Source organism: Pleurodeles waltl, chromosome 8, assembly GCF_031143425.1.
Source record: "Pleurodeles waltl isolate 20211129_DDA chromosome 8, aPleWal1.hap1.20221129, whole genome shotgun sequence".
Lineage (NCBI taxonomy): Eukaryota > Metazoa > Chordata > Amphibia > Caudata > Salamandridae > Pleurodeles > Pleurodeles waltl.
In genome coordinates this window covers 369,393,574-369,409,604 of record NC_090447.1, presented here as the reverse complement: position 1 = coordinate 369,409,604, position 16,031 = coordinate 369,393,574, and the positions used below count along the sequence as shown (strand labels likewise).

The following is a 16,031-nucleotide window of genomic DNA, read 5'->3' as shown; positions in this document are numbered from 1 at the left end:
ATCTCCACTGGTTCTGGAGGGGGCTTTGTGCCCAGAGTGCTTCATCCTGCCAAGGACAGAGGTAGTGGATGTGATACTCCACTGGTTCTGGAGGGGGCTTTGTGCCCAGAGTGCTTCATCCTGCCAAGGACTGAGGTAGTGGATGTAAATCTCCACTGGTTCTGGAGGGGGCTTTGTGCCCAGAGTGCTTCATCCTGCTTGTGGCAGCCTCTGTAGCGTTGGAAGCTGTGGCGCTCACTGGCCTGCGGTGCTTGTTGTGGCGGTGTCCTGTTCAGCGGTGCTGGTGGCGGCGGTGTCCTTGGCAGCGGTGCTTGTTGTGGCGGTGTCCTGTTCAGCTGTGCTGGTGGCGGCGGTGTCCTTTGCAGCAGTGCCTTTTGCGGCGGTGTCCTGTTTAGCGGTGCTGGTGGCGGCGGTGTCCTATTCAGCGGTGCTGTTGGTAGTGGTGTCCTGTTCAGCGGTGCTGGTGGTGGCGGTGTCCTTGGCAGCGGTGCTTGTTGCGGCGATGTCCTGTTCAGCGGTGCTGGTGGCGGCGGTGTCCTGTTCAGCTGTGCTAGTGGTGGCGGTGTCCTGTTCAGCAGTGCTTGTTGCGGCGGTGTCCTGTTCAGCAGTGCTGTCTTTTCTGCCATGTAGGTTTTCAAAGACTTGCTTGTTTTACTGTGCCCCTTCACCACCTTGGATGGTGGTGCAGCTGTCTTCACACTCCCAACTGTACCCCTGGGAGAGGCTTTGGTGGAAGTTGTTTTGCCTCTCTTCCGCAGGGCACTGGCCAACTGTTTGTGCTTTTGAGGTGGGGGACTGTCCTTGGTCTGGCTCCTTGGCACACTGGCTGGCCTGCTGCCTGGCGCACTCCAGAAGCCGGTTACTACTAACACCACTGTTCCCGCAGATGTTGTGGCTGAGGCGCTGGGTTGGGACTTGGAAAGGCGGGCCCTAATTGACTGAAGGGGTGGGGGAGGGGAGGGGAAGAGGTCAAGGTTGGACAGGAAAGGTTTTTTGGACACACTGGGATGGGTAGATGGAGGGGGTTTGGGAGTGGAGGAAGAGGTAGTGGTTGTAGGAGGTGTATGTTTGGTGACTTCAGGTGAAGGTGCATGGGCTGGAGGCTGTCATGAGGTGGATGGCTGTTGGGTGGGTGTGTGGCTGCATTTGTGTACCTTGGGAGGTGGGCTCGCAGACACACTGGGAGAGGACACAGGGGATGTGTGAATGGTAGTGGGGGTGGTGAGTGCACGTGAGCGGGGTGTGGTGGTGAGTGTGCTGGTGATGGTGGCAGTGGCTGACGATGTAGTGCATGCAGGTGTGAGTGGAGATGAGACTGGGAGGGAAGAGGGAGACTAGGAGGAGGGGGACACAGTGGAGGCAGTGGCTGTTGGTATGTCTGCATGTATATGATGCTTGCGTGAGTGCCTGTGGGATGTGTGGTGCTTATGTTTGCCTGACTTCCCTTGTGTGTTGAGGTGTGTGCAAGCTGGTCTGATGGTGTGCTTGGGATAGGCTGAGGTACAGGGGTCTGGGTCTGGGTGGAGGAAGTTGGAGGGGGGAGGCTAGAGACAGGGACAATCACTGCCATCAGTGCTGAGGCTCCCCTCACCCTCCGTCCCACTGGTGGCTTCTGACTCCATTGTGTCGCCCTCCAGGGCTATGTGGGATGCAGCTCCCTCCTGCTCCGGTGGCACTGCTCGTCCGCCTGATGATGCTATTGCACACAAGAACAGGGAGACCACAAAAAGGTGGGGAAAGACAGAAGAAAGACATGTTGAGTGCATCCAATACCGCTACCGTTGGCGGACAGTACAGACACAGAAGCCCCCTGCACCACGCCGTGCACTTTGAGTTCCCTAATTAATCACAGGGACATGGGTTACAAGGCCTATGCCAGATTGCATGCTCACAGTGTACTTACCTGTTTGTCTGGAGGACAAGCGTGTACTGGGGGAGGACCCCATCCACTAGTTCCTCCAACTTCTCCGTGCTGAAGGCAGGTGCCCTTTCCCCAGACACACGAGCCATTGTCTCTTCCAGACTGAGGTCACAGCAGCACTTGCATTGTAGGTCCTCTCCTGTCGAAGATCAGGTATCAAGTGATTGAACAGAGAGAAGATGGCGGTGACGTCTGCGGCGGTACGTACCATCACCGCCGGCGTACATCGTCATTGGCTCCTAGGACCCATAGGGTCCAATGTTAACCAATGCAGGATTGCGCCGCGGTCTTCGACCGCCTACCACGACAGTGTACAACGCCAGCGCAGTTACCTCATATCCCCTTGTCCCACATTACAGGTCAGTCAGCCGCCATTTCAGGGGGCCACATGGCATGAATTTTGACTGCATCACACATATCTAGGCCTTGCTTAAACACTAGTACAGCCATATATCGATTTTCAAACATTTTCCAATAAAGTTGTGTTTACCTACCTCAGTGTTGGTTGACTCTCTGCTCGCTGTTCTCCTCCATAAAGCACGTCCGCTGGGGCAGGTGAGGAGATGGCGGCATCCTCCGGTGTACAGACCGCTGGTGGACCTGTCGACAATGGTGGAGCGACATGTAATTATCATCTACAGACTTGATCGTACCACAATCCTGGAACTGTGTGCCCAATTGGAGCCAGACCTGATGTCAGCTATCCGCCATCCCACAGGAATCCCCCCTCTAGTGCAGGCCCTGTCAGTACTCCATTTCCTAGCAAGTGGGTCTTTTCAAACAACAGTGGCCATAGCATCAGGGATGTCCCAGCCTATGTTCTCCAACGTGTTGTCCAGAGTGTTGTCTGCCCTGCTGAAACACATGCGCAGCTACATCGTTTTCCCTCAGGTGGAGGATTTGCCTACAGTGAAAGGTGACTTCTACGCCCTGGGACCTATCCCCAACATCATAGGTGCCATTGATGGGACACATGTGGCCTTGGTACCCCCACGCAGGAGTGAACAGGTGTTCAGAAACCGGAAGAATTACCATTCTATGAATGTGCAGATGGTGTGTTTGGCCGACCAGTACATCTCCCATGTAAATGCCAAATTTCCTGGCTCAGTGCATGACGCTTACAATCTGCGGAATAGCAGCATCCCTTATGTGATGGAGCAACTCCAGAGGCACTGTGTGTGTGGCTATTAGGTGAGGACATGGACCCAATACAGTGTGACTAGGTGTCTGGGTGTGGGGATGTCCCTAACAGTTAGTGTGTGTCTAACAGTTGTCCCTTGCCATTTGCAGGTGACTCTGGTTACCCCAACCTGTCATGGCTACTGACCCCAGTGAGGAACCCCAGGACAAGGGCAGAGGAACGCTACAATGAGGCCCATGGGTGGACTAGGAGGATTATAGAGAGGACCTTCGGCCTCCTGAAGGCCAGGTTCCGGTGCTCCATATGACAGGTGGTTCCCTATTCTACTCACCAAAGAAGGTGTTCCAGATCATTGTGGCCTGCTGTATGCTTCACAACTTGGCTTCGGGACGACAGGTGCCTTTTCTGCAGGAGGATGGTCCAGATGGAGGTGTTGTGGCAGCTGTGGAGCCTGTGGAAAGTGAAGACGAGGAAGCAGAAGAAGAGGACATAGACAGCAGGAACACGGTGATCCAGCAATATTTCCAGTGAGACACAGGTAAGATAACAACACTGCCTGCTACATCTGATTTAATTCTTCTACCTCTCATCTGTCTGTCATTTTCACCCAGTGTATGGACACTCAGTTGTCACTTTCCCTTTCGAATTCACAGATGTGGGTCCCACTGTGTGACCTCTGCTTTGTTTCCGCATGGACTAGAGCTGTGTGACATAGGTATGTTGACATTACATTGGATATATCATTTTGCCACAGTTATTGATAATACACATTTTCGAAAGCACAGACTGACTCCAGATTGTGTTGTGATTTAAGGGTGTTTATTTAAGTGCGAAATAGTGGAGGTGGTTGTAAAATGGTCAGGGGTGATGGTGGAGGAATGTCCATGGCAGAGTCCAGTCTATTAGTCTCACAGGTGCGTTGTTCAAAGGGGCATAGGAAGTGGAGCTAGGGAAGTTTAAGTATGGACAGGGTGACAAAGTGGGACAGAAGGATGACAATTAGGGTGGTCTCATTTATCGGCAGGGGCCTTGGCATTGTTCTCTGTCTTTGTCCTGGATCTCAGGGACCGCTTGCGGGGTGGTTCTCCATCTGCAGGGGGTGGGGTGCTGGTGTCGTGGTCCTGTGGCGGTGCCTCCTGTCCAGTATCGCTGGCGGAGGTGGTGGGCAGTTCATCATCCAGACTAGTGTCAGGAGCCCCTTGTGCCACGGTGGCCCTCCTGGTGTTCACGAGTTCCTACAGCACCCCTACAATGGTGCCCAGGGTGGAATTGATGGATTTGAGCTCCTCCCTGAACCCCAAATACTGTTCCTCCTGCAGCCGCTGGGTCTCCGGAAACTTGGCCAGTACCGTTGCCATTGTCTCCTGGGAGTGGTGGTAGGCTCCCATGATGTTGGAGAGGGCCTCGTGGAGAGTGGGTTCCCTGGGCCTGTCCTGCCCCTGTCGCACAGCAGCCCTCCCAGTTCCCCTGTTTCCCTGTGCCTCTGTCACCCGAACCGTGTGCTCACTACCACTGCCCCCAGGTCCCTGGTGTTGTTGGGGTGGTGGGTTATCCCGGGTTCCCTGTAGTGGTGGACAAACTGCTGCTTGACGTGTCCTGGGGACAGAGGTATGGGCCAGCTGGGGGGGGGGTGCTGTGCTGGTGTTTCCACAGGGGAGAAGCTCTGTAGTGGCCTGTGCCACTGTGAGGGGAACCGACTGTCCCGAGGTCCCAGATGGGCCGGGCTGGTCATCTAGATCCAGTTGGACAAAGCTGATGTCATCACTGTGGGCCTCTTCTGTGGGTGGAGTGGACATGTCTGGACCCTCCTGTCCGGTGACGTTGGGTAGGGGTCCTGCAGGGGTGTAAAGGCATGATTATTGCATCTGTGTGTGCCATGGTGTGCAATGGGTGGGTGACCCTGTACCCCAGTGCTTCCATTCTTGTGTTGGACCTTCTGTGATAATGGTTTAGGGGGTGTATGGGTATGTGCAGTGGCCATGCTTTGGTGATGGGTGTCCATGCTTTGGTGTTACATGCAGGGCTTGGGTTTGGGAGTGTGGTTTGTGATAGTGGGACATCTGAGAGGAGTTGGAGTGATGGGGTGAGGGCGAGGGTGGGGGTATTTGATAGCATGCAGGTAGGGTGGGGGATGAAGTAGTTAAAGGTTTGACTTACCAGAGTCCATTCCTCCAGCTACTCCTGTGAGGCCTTCAGGATGCAGTATAGCCAAGACCTGCTCCTCCCATGTTGTGAGTTCTGGGTTAGGAGGTGGGGATCCGCCGCCAGTCTTCTGAACCGCAATCTGGTATCTTGAGACCACGGAACGCACCTTCCCCCGTAGGTTGTTCCACCTCTTCCTGATGTCATCCCGTGTTCTTGGGTGCTGTCCGACTGCGTTGACCCTGTCCATGATTCTGCGCCATAGCTCCATCTTCCTAGCTATGGTGGTGTACAGCACCTGTGATCCGAATAGTTGTGGCTCTACCTGGATGATTTCCTCCACCATGACCCTGAGCTCCTCCTCAGAAAACCTGGGGTGTCTTTGCGGTGCCATGGGGTGGTGTGTGTGCTGTGTGGGGTGGTGTGTGTTGTGATGTCTGGGGTGATATTTAGATGTGTGTTGTGTGAGGTGCGTGGATGTTGTGTGAGTGATGGTGTTGAGTGCCTGTGGATGCTATTGTTCTTTCTGGTAGTGTCTCTCTCAGGCCTTCTCTCGCAATTGTTGTCGTAGAGGTTTGTGGGTGATGTGGGTGTGGGTTTTATAGTGTATTGGGTGTGTGGGCGTGGTGTGTGTATTTCGATTTGTCCAATGTGGTAGTGTTTTGTATATGTGTGTGTATTTTGAGCACAGCGGTGTGTACCGCCAATGGAATTCCGCGGTTGAAAGACCGCTGCGTGGATTCGTAGGTCGTGATAGTGTGGGCGTATTCCTGTTAGTGTGACGATGGAGGTTTTGTTATCGCCACTTTATCACTGACCTTTGGTGTGGCGGACTTGGGTGGGTGTCTAGATTTTGGCAGATTCCGAGCTGTGGGTCATAATGGCTGTGGCGGAATTCCCCAGCCGCGGCGGTGTGTTGGCGGTCTTCTGCACGGTGGTAAGTGGCTTTTACCGCCAATGTTGGAATGATCCCCTTTGTGTCTCGATACCTCTAGAAAAATTGATTTCAGGCCAACGAGAAAACATATCAATAACAACGATATATGATTCTTGACCATTACCATGTACCGTCCCCAGTATGTCTAGGACAATTTCTCTCCAAGGCATCTCAGGACGATTTCTCAACAACATGGGTTGAACTCTCGGTTTCACACTTTTCTCACTCACAGCACATTTAATACATTCCCTTACTAGGCGTTCAATTTGAATATCCATGCCAGGCCACCAATAACTGAAGCGCAATCTCTCCTTGGTCTTAGAGATACCTGAGTGATCCTCATGAGCTATGTCCAACAATTCCTTTCTTAGTTTATCCGGGGGCACCAATCTATTACCTCGTAACAACAACCTATCCCTGGTTGCCAACTGGTCTTTAACAAACCAAAATTCCTTACATAGATCACCACCATGAAGTTTGTACTTCCAATCACCCTTGATTAGGCCAATCACTCTCTGTAGGGTAGAAGTATCCCCCAATTCATGGTGCCATCTGTCTTCTGCAATCACGGTATGATCAATCTCACAAACAAGATCCACATCCTCCACACAACCATCACCACCCATTAACTCTGTTCCATTCTCAGAAAGCAACCTAGATAGAGTATCTGCAATTACATTCTCAACACCAGGAATTTACTTTACCTCGAAATTAAACTCTTGGGGGTCAACCACCCACCTAGAAATCCTAGAGGAGATAGAATCTATCCCTTTCTTGTTGAAAACCTCACACAAAGGTTTATGATCAGTTCTTACAATGAAAGTAGACCCCCATAACAGATTTTTAAGTTTCTTGATGGCCCAATGATCAGCAAGTGCATCTCTCTCAATTACAGAATATTTGCTCTCAGAGCCTTTGAGACGCCTCGATAAAAACATAATGGTGTTCTGCGACCCACACCCACCTTGCTGTAAAACAGCTCCCAGACCTTTGAGGCTAGCATCAGTTGTAACGATAGAATTTTTCTTTGGATCAAAATTCTTGAGAGAAGGAGCTAAAGATAACTTGTGCTTGATCATTTTAAACTCTTTTTCACATACGTCACTCCACACAAAATCCACACCTTTCCTTAAAAGACCTCTCATTTTGTAAGTAATTTCAGCAAAATTCTTAAAAGATTTATGATAATATTCAACCATACCTAAGAACCTCATGAGCACCTCTTTCGTGGAAGGAGAAACCATTGCTTGAATGGTATTCACAAGGCCAGATTTAGGGTCAACACCCACACCAGTTATAGTGTGGCCTAAATAATCAATTGTCTTCGTACCAAACCTGCACTTCTCCAATTTCACAGTTAAATTGTGATTACTCACTCTCCTCAACACCTGTCTGACCTAGCACCATGTTCAGCATGATCCTTCCCATACACAAGAATATCATCCTGGTATATACAAACCCTATCTAACCCTTTAAGCACCTTCTCCGTAACTCTCTGAAACACAGAAGCAGCCGAGACTAAACCAAAAGGAAGCCTGGTATACCTGAACGTACCAAAGGGTGTTATAAAGGCAGTAAGATCATGTAATCTTCATCAAGCTGAATCTGATGATATGCCGAGGCCAGATCAATAGTGCTGAACACTTTTGAATCATCATGAGTATTTGAGCAATGTTAGGTAACGATATCTATCCACAACTACGCATCTGTTCAATTGACTGAGGTCAACACACAACCTAAGTGAACCATTGGACTTCCTAGCCGTAACCACTGGGGCCAACCATGCAGTACTCTCCACCTCCTCAATGATACCTTGAACCTTGAGTTTATTCAACTCACTTAGCATTTCTTCCCTCACATTAACAGAAACATCTGGAACCTTACTGCAAAATGGAATCAAACCTGGAACAATCTTGATATTATGTCGGTAACCCTTTAAGCTCCCAATTCACTTCTGAAAACTTTGGGAAATTCTTGAGATAAGACTTGCTTTAAATCTAAATCAGTACCGGAAGTCTCATGTGACACACAATCGATAGAAGAAACAGTTTTCAATACAATGGGATTCTCACTATTTGGATCCAACATTACTCCAAGATCCTTTTGCTGCCACCAGCTAATAATACTGTCTCCCTTTTTTGATACATACATTTTCCCAGAAGTAAAGCGACCTTTGTACACAATTAAACCAACAAAATATCTATGCAAGTGAATCACTTCACCACCATGAGCACATGGTCTGATGTCTGGTTTGAGAAGAGTAACACTGCCTTTAAGACAAGGACAGAGAAAATCATTAGACACAATCGTAATTTTCACACCGGAATCAAACAAAACCTGAGTCTTCTTCCTTTTAACTAGAATGGAGTCTAGAGGACCTCTGCCTTTACCTACTTGAAGTACAATTTGTCCACAGTCAAAACCATCTGCAGCCAAAACCTCATCATCATCAGTATGAATAATATAAACACCTTGTTTAGTCTTCCTTAGCCTACAAATAGAGGAAAAATGCCCTTGTTTCTTACTGAAGGTACATACTGCTCTAAGAGCCCGACACCTTTTGTCATTGGCAAAATGTCCTTATTTGTTACACCGAAAACATCTTTTCTCTCTACCTGTAGAAGAAGAACCAGATACCTTCTTCTTAGGAGTAAGTGTTTTCTTACTATCTGAAACAGCACAAACCACACTAGAGGAATCCTTCCTAATCACATCCACACATTTTAGAGCATGCTCAATTCTTTTAGCAACCATCAATACGTCTTCAAGAGAGGGCTCATCCCTAAGCCACAGTTCCTCACAAACCTTCTCAATGTTATAGCCTAACATAAACTGGTCTCTTATTCTCTCATCAGTCAAAGAAGCAAATTTGCACGAAGAGGCAAGATGTCTGAGATCCATCACATAGTCATCAATCGATTCACCCTCCCTTTGCAATCTCTTCCCAAAGTAGTATCGTTCTAGGATGGTGCTCACCCTAGGAACATAGTGAATATCTCATTTGCGTATGCAAATTTCAAACTCATTGAGATCTATTGCTTCACTATCAGAAACATCAGGAAGATGATCAAATATTGCTTGACCTTCCGACCCTAAATAGTGAAGTAATAAGCCAGTTCGACATTCAGCACTCAGAGACGTTCCGCATACGTTAGCAGAACGCTCAAACACCTTTTTCCATTTTGCCCATTTGATAAGAGGCTCACCCGGAGAAGAAAGAAAAAACGGAGATGCTGTGACATTCTGTATTTTACTACTTCAGCACCACAAAACCCACAATACTTAGAACATACGAATTACAATTACAATTACTATTAGAATTGATAAGTAGACAAGTGTTGCTTCGCTGTGCACATTAGTGCAATGTACACCTAAAGTCCAAAAGCTGTGCACATCAGCGTTGCGTGAGCATTTGAAGCTGCGCGATGCACACATATAAAATTAGAAGCTGTGCGCATCAGCGTTTCAAAAATCAAAAGATCCGATGTTGCACACAGAACACACAGAGGAAAATGTGCAGATTTGTACTTTGTACATCAGCAATGTACACAAAGAAACATCCAGAAGTCCAAAACCGGTGTTAAAAAAAAAAGGAATAATGTCACTTGCTCACAAAAATCCAGCTGATATTGTAGAAGCTGTAGAAAATACGTTTTGTCCCACGGAAAGTAAAAGATCCAAGTAAATCCGTGAGAACAAAAGGAACAGCAAAGCACAAGATGGCCGTCACCACGTTCTGCCAGTCATTGTATGCGTTGCCATGAAAACATGGCAACAGCAGTAGAACATCAACATAGAAAGGAAGAAAGAGACGTAAGCGTCTTTCACCACACTCTAATAACGTTGCTATGTAAACATAGCAACAGTCCTGGAGACCGATGTTTACAGGAGCGTCCACACGTTCATGAAGAAGACGTCAGCACTCTTGTGTATCCTCACAAACTCTCAAAATAAGGATAGGAGAGTTCACGAGTGCCAATGGTCGAGGAAAATGAAAGTAAATCACACAATACCTCGAAGCAAGTCCAGCGCCAAGCCATTGAAGACACCGCCAAGGAACAGGTGTCAAAAGTCAGATGACAACGATCCGACCGTCCCAGGACGTTGAGTCGTAGGAATTGTTTTCCGCCCACTCGTCACCAGGGTTATGAAGTGAGTCTGCACACGGGTCTGTCGACTGGATCCTTCTTTTGTTAGTGAGTCTCTTAAATACGGCTCAACCATCCACAAAGCCCCTCACAGAAATACCTTCAGACGAACGATCACTGTAACCAACTGTCCGTCGCCCCGACCTCCATCGTCTCCGTTCACATCCCGCTCCGCGTTCCAACCTTCATTCTAGAATCCTTATTCTAGAATACCAGACTATACTACCCTGGTCATATATTTCTAGACAGAGAAAGATAGTTCTTAGTTAATTATTCCCCAATTGGAATGTGATGGTGGCCAAGCCCTGGGTCAGCAGTAGAAATAGCACAGTTAATAATAGCCTGTTATAACTGAGTTGTCGATGACCAGGAGAAATGCAGTCACAAACATTGTCATCTTAAGGATTTCAGGGGCCGTGGGCAAAACATATTTTGGGGGCCCCTGTATGGAACACCTTTTAATTTTATTACACATTGTTTGCTAATTCACACCAACATGATGCCAAACAATGCTAAATTATGTTAATCTTTAACACAAAAACAGGTGGAATAGCTTTGCCTGGCACCACAAAAATCCTTAAAGTGACTCAGCTTAGCCAGAGTAAAAGGGAGAGGTAGACAGAGAAGGAGAGGTTTAGACAGAACAATAGAATAGGCAGAGGTCAAATGGAAGTAAGGTTCCCTTTCGCAGGGAGCCCCTTGGAAGGAGGGTGCCCTTTTCAATTGCCAGTTTTGCCAGTGCATTAAAACGCCTCTAATGACACACAACCATTTTGCCTGGCAAATGCTACATAACGGCTAATTTTACCAAATCGTGTCGATCTCTGTCACTCTTTAAATCAATGGTAGCAAAATATGAAAAGTATTTGTAGTTTAATCTAATGGCATGAGAAAAATTTCACATTTATATTTGATGACTAAGGGGGTCATTCAGACCCCGGCGGGCGGCGGGAACCGCCATATGGCCGCTCCGCGGTCGAAAGACCGCGGAGGCCATTCTGGCTTTCCCGCTGGGCTGGCGGGCGACCGCCAGAAGGCCGCCCGCCAGCCCAGCGGGAAACCCCTCCCCACGAGGAATCCGGCTCCGAATGGAGCCGGCGGAGTGGAGGATGTGCGACGGGTGCAGTGTATTTCGGTGTCCTTAGAAAACGAGAGCTGTATGACAACATGAGTAAGTTCACCATTGTCACAGATCTTTATACTGTGTAGAAGCGGCCTGTTAATTACTTTTTCATTCATGTCCATACCATTTTCTTGGAGAAAGATAAAGCAGGCTTTTTGTTGTTGACATATTTGGCAGTCTCTGTTGGTATTAATACATTGTATATTATGTTTACACAAGAACTGTTAAAAACAAAAGTCCATCAGAAGCCTATCTTTTAACCTCTAGCTGTCACTCTGCTGCATTATTATTCACAGCGGCATAACCAGTGTGCCTTGGGCCCTAGTGCTAGGAAGAAAATGTGCTCCCTAGCTGCTGTTTGAATTGTAAACTACAACAATAATCAGGGTTGAATGGGCCCCTTAGGCCTCAAGGCCCAAATGAACCTGCATTTGCTGCACCAATGGAAGCTACACCCATCGTCCACCATGCTTCGACTACATTAATTGCCTGGACGTTTTCAGTCAAATATCTGTGAGAAAAGGTTTCTCCATTTTTGGACTTTTTAGGTTCTAGCAAAAACCAAGGATCAGAACCCATGAATCCTGCACACCCCTGGTCCAGAGTTCGATGCATATTAATGATGTGTGCATCCTATGCATCTCATTGCTCAATTTCTACACTGTATAGCACATTATCAAACAAGAAAAACATCTCTCTAGCATTACAAATTATCCATCCCAAGCAACCTCTTAAACTTCCATTTAATTACATCACATTGCGAACATAGTGAATACATATTTCTCTTCAGACTGATCAATGCTGAATCCACTGTCATGCATTCCACACGTCATGACCACTTATAACCTTAAGGCTATTTTTGTTGCAGAGCCTTTGTACTTCCCAATTACGACCCACATTGTCATTGTCCCCATCCCACAACAGTATGTCATCCTAACATTGACAAGCAAAACTGAGAAGGATCCAACTTGGTGGCTGTTCACCAATCATTGTAACACTGCACTCTAAAGTAACAACCACCCCTTGAATACATTGAAATCCTCTCCTTGCACTCTCCTTGTCAGAAAAACAGACAATTACATTTCAGGTTGGCTGTACTCAAAAGACAACCATCATTTAGACTCCCTTTGCTATCATGAACTGATTTAAGATAGCCAACATCATCAAGGCAACTGATCAGCCCATTGCAAAACGTCTGTGAGAGTGCTCTCCATCAGGACCTGATATCCTGAACAGCCACCTACAACCCCAAAGATGACACTGAGGCCATAATTCTCCACTTCAACCATACCATCCAGTTGAGTCCAGCCCCTCAAAGCACCCAAATAGACTACCTTCCTCATCTTGTCCTCTGATGGCCAGGAAAGCCTCCCCCACTTATTAAAAGACACCTTTTATGAAGCTGACATCATCCCATTGTGGATAATGAAAGACTTCAATAGTAAAGCAGTCATCCAAAGCTATCTCTCACACAAAGGCCCATATTTAGGAACAATTACGCAAAACCAGCTAACGCTATTCCTTAGAGCCATCTTTGCGCCATATTTAATAAATGACGCAAGATGGTGCTAAGGAATCGCTAGCGTCTAAATAAAAGATGCTAGCTGGTCAGGGATGGCGTTAGGGAGCATGGCGCTAGTGGGTCTGAAATGACGTTAGGCTGGTTAGCGGCAAAAAATATACCCCTAACCAGCCTAGTGTCATTTTATGACACCCAAGCAATCACAAAATTACTCCTGTCTAAGTGCAGTAAAGAGTCGTCACCTCCATCCCAATGCCCACCACAGGGGACTAGTGTCCCCTGGGCAAGCCCAACATACCAAGTGCCATACAGGGGGCCCCATGTTAGGGCCCCCAATGGCACTTACAAAAAGAAATAAATTATACTTTCCTGAACTCACCTGGGATGGGATCCCCCTCCTGTAGTGTCCCTGTGGTGTGGGTGGTGGTGTTCCTGGGGACTGGGGTGGGTATCTCTGTGCCCATTCTATGGTATTCCACCATAAAAATGAGCCAGCCTGCACCCTAATGCCTGGTCTGACCCAGGCGTTAAATAATGGCGCTAAGCAGGCTTAGCACCATTATTAAGGGCCGCCTCCTCCTTGCACTTCCTTTCTGCACCAGTAGATAAATATGGTGCTAGGTGGTTAGCGTCGTGTTTAGGATGTGAATGCATACCTTGCATCTCATTGACTCAAGGTGGTTTTGCACATCCTAAACATGGCGCTAACTCCTATATTTTGACACTAGATGGGTCTAGCGTCAAAATATAATTATGCAGTTAAGTTGTTAGCGCTGTTTTAGCACCAAAATAAATGGTCAAGCCAAAGTGCTTTGCGGGATTTCTTCAAGACAAACCAGATCATACCTATCCTGAAGGCTGTAATTTGGCACCAGGCAGCCTCCAAAGCTATTATCAGCACACTTGCCTGCCATTTTTTTAAGTTGATTGTTGAGAACAAGCTACATGAGGAAATCAAGAGAAATGTATTTCTTTAAAACTATCAACCCGGTTTCAAATCCCATTGCAGCTCTAAGATGGGAAACATTTAAGTGTTTGCAATGAATGCTAGCTCAGTGACAATGACAAACAGCATTTTCTAGACTTTTGCAATGTATCTACAGGTTTGACTCAACCATTCAGCCCTCTACTGCACCACTACATCCAGAATGGGTTTTGTGAGCGGTATCTTGAAATGGTTATCTTCTTAACTGCTGAACAGAGTCTGTCTTGTCCAGATTAGTTACTGAAGTTTTGAACACATATGTGTATTGTAGCTGACCAGAACTTGCAGATTCAGCAGCAAACCAATGAAACTCAACACCATTACAAGGTCTTCACGTACTGTCTTGCCAAAAATCCTATCTACGCATCAAAGGGCTACCTCAAACTCAAATCTACAAAAGCAGAATTACTGCTCATCACCAGTGATGTGGAATTTCCATCACCCAATGCCTGGGGCATATTGTTTGGTGTCAAGGGCAACAAGTTTTCATGTTTATTTTGCTCTTCGGACAAGTAGGCCCAACCCCCTGCAGCACAAACCCTTTGGCTCTCAGTTTACAAAAAAAAGGGAACTGTCTGCAGTGTAGATAAGATGTATCTATAAATTTATGGTGTTCGAACTTGTATTTATGGTTCATTAATGAAAAGCCTACATTATTAAGGTGAGCGCTGTAAATAAACATTTTACGGTCACACTGCACTACTGACAGTGGTTCCAGTAAAAAATAAAAGTGTGCACATATTTGAACAGTTTAACAGTATAAGGCTAAGTATAATGATCCCAGAATGCTCTCTGATTAGTTGCAAGTGTTTGCAGAAGCTCCTAAGCAAGAGTGATGATTCTTTGCTTTCAAAATAAAGTTTTCTGAAAAAAATACATGTAGGAAACAAACTGCTTCGCTACAATGACCTTTTAAAAATGTATTGATGCATGCTAGTATTTCAAGAAAATATTCCTAGTGGAAAATCAGTGTAACTGTTTTCAACAAGATTATGGGAAGCATGAAAATAAACAAGCACTGGCAAAGCCAACCTATCCAACATTTTTTGTGAGACTTTTGGTTTTGTCAATGCGTGCCTTCCTTTGACATGGCTTTTGCAACACATTATTGTTGTGGAAGCTGCCAGGCTCTCACCATTGTAACAAACACTGGTAAATAGAAAAAAAAAATGTTGGTCTCTAAAAGCAGACATTGCCACCAGAGGTGTAACAGAGGCCCCACAGCCCCCTCCAGGGGGCCCCTCAGCACAGCACCTGCCCTGAGTGAGTCTGGAGGGGGATCCTCAATGCTCTTTCTCGGGGGCCCCTTCTAGTTTTGTTACCCCACTGATTGCCACAGTAGTTCCCGGCACTGAACAAAACAACTGTATGTGCCAAAATACTCATTGTAGAAGAACAGAAAGTGATCACTCACAGTAAAACCAGTCAATAAAGAGAGAAATAGAAGTTTAATAAAAACAAAATGTCTCTGTTAATGCCAGACCTAATTAGGGACTCAATTCTTAAAGAAAGTCACACAAGTGCACCCATGGTATACGTCTTTGAATTCGTGGCTTTCATGAATTCAGAAGATCTTACAGAAGTAGACCAGGAAATCATACTCCTAGAAAATATTTGTGAACTGTATTTTAGCACAAGTAAATGTACATGTGTAGTTTGCACATGAGAAAATCTTTTGAGCGTTTACAAGTTCACTTTCCCTCCATCCACTTTTTTCCCATCACTGGAAGAACTTCTACTTCTGCCATTGTCAGGAGTACATTTCCAACCTTTCTCATTATGGGAAAAGATTAAAGAAGAGCTGGTGAAAATCCTTGCAAACATGCAAGTTAGTAGGTTTGCAGATTCAAAGGCCTTCAAGCCTTGGGACTATTGCTTAGTGCTTCCTCCAGCCCGAGAATGTAGATCTGTGGAAAGCTGGGAAAATAAGGAAATTGCTATTGCAAGTATTCATGCCCTTCTATAGTTGTAGCCCTGGCATAATCAGAGAGGCTGTTATCAGAGCTCCTACATAATGCATAATGAGATTGCTGCCATAATTTTTCACCTCACTGCATGGGCCCAAAGGGAAAAGTAGATTTTTTACACGACAAGTAGATTTAAGAAGCAACC

The 16,031-nt window shown here is 46.7% G+C and overlaps 1 protein-coding gene across 1 annotated transcript in view; it reads left to right on the top strand.

Moving 5' to 3' along the window:
- MYO16 (myosin XVI) overlaps positions 1-16,031 on the top strand; it is a 2,485,855-nt gene that overhangs the window by 1,952,703 nt on the left and 517,121 nt on the right. The gene's annotated exons all lie outside the window — the stretch shown is intronic.